At 37.0% G+C, this 4,399-nt stretch overlaps 1 pseudogene; it reads right to left on the reverse strand.

Annotated features, from left to right (window-relative positions):
* Window positions 1-3,598: 3,598 nt before the first annotated feature.
* Window positions 3,599-3,698, reverse strand: LOC127109147 (uncharacterized; annotated as a pseudogene).
* Between the last annotated feature and the right edge of the window lie 701 nt (window positions 3,699-4,399).

Here is a 4,399-nt window from a genome sequence, read left to right on the forward strand (position 1 = left end):
TTGGCATTCCCAACGAACCCTAACTACAAGTCCATTAACCTTATAAATACCTCATCCCAAGCATGAGGAAAAATAATTCGATACACACAAAAACCCTAAAAATATATATAGCTTCTCACATCATGTGAGCTTGCTTTCTCCTCATCATAAACTAGTGTTTTAAATCCCAGACCGACACGACTGATCGGATCGGTTAGACCGTGAACCGGAGGGTATGATGAGATGTAAAAGTCAAAGAATATGCAATTGATCCGATGGAAACCGGTGTGATCCAGTCAGTTCAACGGTTAAACTAAAGAATGAGTGGGTTTGTTTAAACTAACGAGTTGCACTATTTTTATTGAAAAAAGTATTAAATTGAACATATCCTCCCTCAGGTCTCAACTCAAAATATGAAACTTTCATAATTTTAATAATCTACTCTAATCCATTAATCAACCTCAAACTCTTCACTTTCTTAATCATTCTCCTTCCTTATTGTAGGACTAGTTCTTTTTATTTAATTTTTTTTTATTATTGTTAAATTTACTACTTTCATTTGCATTATTGTTATCATTATACAAATTTAATGTTACATTTTTGCTTTGCAACTAACCTTTGTCATTTTATTTGGGTAATTTTGTTAAAGGTTTATGACTCATTAGATTCTTTTTGTTTAATATTAAGACTTTGATTTTGAATATGAAATGGTGACTATATAGTAATAATTTTGTATTACCACCTATTAGAAAAGAATTTACCTTTACTTTTTATGAATTTAACTATTTGATTTTTTTGAGTTCTTGAGTTTGATTACTACATTTGTATTAAAAATTTGGTTAGATTTTATAGAATTTTTTTAAAGATTTTATAATCACAAATTTATGTTAAGTCTTTTTTAATATATTGGATCAACAAATATATGGTTCGACTAGTGATTCAATGGTCTGACCACTGATTCAATGATCCAGTACCTTGATCGGACTGGTTATCGATATGGGTTTTAAAACATTTTCGTAAACACCATCAAAACATGGTTTCTAATCATCGTGAATTATCCCTAAAACCCCTAAAAATTCTTAAAGCCTATGATCATGATCACTATCCCGCATAGAGGTGACACACATCTGTACTTCTTAGCGCGCGCACACATATACACACACACACACAAACACACACACACGCGCACACACACACACACATGATAACACGAAATTATATCATATTTTAGGACTTAATTCCATTAAATTCTATGACTATTTATTTCGGTTTACTGCATTTTATGAGATATTACGTGGTATTTTCTTCCTATTTGTCGCAGGTAGTCTATTTTGAAGAACAAGTGAAAATGGAAGAAAAGGAGGTGCAAAAAGGAGAGAAAAGGAACCAAATGCCAAAGCCCAGCCCAAAGCGCACAAGTCACCAATGTTGTGCCTGTGACGGACGTCACAGGGTGCGTGACGAGCGTCACGCAAAACAGCCTTGTGACGGACGTCACACATGGTGTGACGAGCGTCACACCATTCCACTACCTTTTTGGCGCAAGTAACGCCCTCAGAAGACTTGAAGAGACGTTGAGGAGTTTGTGTCCTATATCCACGCCGTGCATTTAGCCACGTTGAAGACCTTGGGAAACGAAAAGCAGTTACCAGCACCAATATAAATAGCTACTTCAAAAACCTAAAAGGGTTCCTCGGTTTTTCCACGCTCATACGGCCGAAGCTTTTCCAATTTTCTTTCTTTTCACGCTTTTGCTTATTTTTCTCTTCCAGCAACTTAACATTGTTTAATTATTTATTTCTTTTGCAAGTTCTACATTCTTTTTCCCTTGCAATTTACCTTTCCCTTTTTAGCATTTAGATATTTTTCGCATAATAGTTTCTACACCGGAAACTATTGTGCAACTTTTTATCGGATCTAACCTTACGTTAAATTCTAGTTTTATTTCCTTGGTTTAATTTATTGTTTAATTGAAGAATCCAAGAACAAATCCTACCGGCTTGTGGTGGAGTGTTCAAGACTATTGTATTACGCATTCAGGTTCTTTAATCGCTATTTAATGTTTTGTTTTATTATTTATTTATATTATCTGCCTGGAATGAGTCTGATTATGCATGATATGTATTCTTGTTTATTTAGCATGTCTGGCTAATTCGCCTAGATATCGGTATGTAAAGTAAGCAGAATAAGGGATCAAGACTGAGTCGGTCTATTTAAACTTAAAATTAAAATCAATCTTTTTACGGTCTCACTTACAGGTTTAATAACAAGATTTTTTTACAAAAGTAAAGGACATAAAGAAGCTAAAATCAATAGAGCGAGAGTTTGAGGTTTTAACTGGACAGTGTAAGTTAGGCATTAATTCTAGATCAGGGCGAGAGCAAGTTTTAGAGTTAATTAAATTCTGACATTTTCCAAAAAGTATTTTTAAAGATTGAATGTGAGGACGAGAGTTAAGCATTTGGGTTTAATTATATAACCTAAGTCAACAGAGCGAGAGTTTGAGATAAGGGTGTTTAAAACGGTCAGTGTTTTCTTAAAAAGAGTTTCTGCAACTTTATTGCTTTCAAAATATGGTTTTTGACTTAATTATAAGTGACAACTACATTAATATAAAATCATGGTTTATTCAACAGAGCGAGAGTTTGAGATAAAACCTTTAACCAATAAAGTTAACCGAAACGATTTATTTTAAAACCAAGAAACCGACAAAGACTTGATTCCCTAGTCTTGACGAACTACATACCGATATCCGTTTTATCAATATTTAATCTAGATCTTAGTTTAGCTCTTAGTTTTTCCCCAAACAATCAAACATTTTTCACCTTAGCTTTACGTAGTAACCTTAGATAACGGTATATCGATTCATAAGTCCCTGTGGGATCGATATCTTTTAAAACTACGCGATAGAACTGTGCACTTGCAGTTTGTATCCCATTCTCGACTCACACAGTCGAGCGATCAAGTTTTTGGCGCCGTTGCCGGGGACTTTTATTTAATCGATATCGTAACTCTTCCGTTACGCTGTAGAGACTAAGGTTTCTTTTTCTTCTATTCTTTCTTTCGTTGATTTGTATGCCACGCACTCGCTCACAAGGCGAACCGCTCTACTTACGAATCAACGATATCGAACTGTATCTCCGAGTCTTACGACGAATTCGGGAATACCGTGCTGAAAACAATCTCCCTCCTATCGAATTTCCTGATCTCAAAGATCTTCTTCTTTCACCCGAGATGGCAGAACCAGCTCGTGCTCTTAGAGATTACGCCGCTCCATCGCAAGATGAGCCGCATTCAAGTATTGCTCCGCCCGCAATCGAAGCAAACAACTTCGAACTTAAACCTTCGCTGTTGCAGGCTGTGCAACAGAACCAATTCTCTGGAAATCCTACCGAGGATCCGAACCTTCATTTATCCGTATTTGTCCAATACGCTGATACTGTTAAAGCTAATGGTGTCACTTCAGAGGCAATTCGACTTCGTCTTTTTCCTTTCTCATTAAGAGATAGCGCTAGAAGATGGCTTCAATCTCTCCCATCCAACTCAGTCACCACATGGAACGAGTTGAAGAAAGTTTTTCTTGCCCGATACTTTCCGCCAAGCAAAACAGCTATGTTAAGAGCCCAGATAAACGGATTTAAACAGAAAGACAACGAGTCTCTTTTCGAAGCATGGGAAAGATACAAAGACATGATGAGACTTTGCCCACACCATGGTTTGGAAGACTGGTTAGTAATTCACACATTTTATAATGGTCTCTTATACAACACAAGGTTAACAATAGACGCCGCTGCAGGTGGTGCATTAATGAACAAACCTTATGCTGATGCTTACCAGCTTATCGAGAGCATGGCCCAAAACCACTATCAGTGGGGAACCGAACGAACAACGGTGGAAAAACCTCAAACGAAAACTGGCATGTACGAGATAAGTAACCTTGATCACGTTAACGCAAAAGTGGATGCTTTGGTCCAGAAAATTGAAAGTTTAAACGTATCACCTCCAGCCGCCGTGGTTGCTATAACTCAGAATTGCGAGGTCTGTGGAATCCAAGGTCACACTCCTGCGGAATGTCAACTCTTGACTGGAATCCAAGCAGAGCAAGTGAACTATGCTCAAGGAAGCCCCTATTCGAACACCTATAACTCAAATTGGAAGAACCATCCAAACTTTTCATATAAGAGTAATAATGCTTTGTACGCACCTGGACAGTCTCCAAATCAAGCCCCATCTATACCTCCGGGATATCAGAAACCGAACCCATCCATGCCTAACAATAATACCCCTAGGAAATCCAACTTGGAAATCATGATGGAAAACTTTATAGCTTCCCAACAACAAACCAATAAAGATTTCTTAAACCAGAACATACACACTGGCGAACAACTTAAACAACTAGCAAGCAAAGTAGATGCCTTGG

The sequence above is a fragment of the Lathyrus oleraceus genome, chromosome 7, assembly GCF_024323335.1.
Source record: "Lathyrus oleraceus cultivar Zhongwan6 chromosome 7, CAAS_Psat_ZW6_1.0, whole genome shotgun sequence".
NCBI classification, from domain to species: domain Eukaryota; kingdom Viridiplantae; phylum Streptophyta; class Magnoliopsida; order Fabales; family Fabaceae; genus Lathyrus; species Lathyrus oleraceus.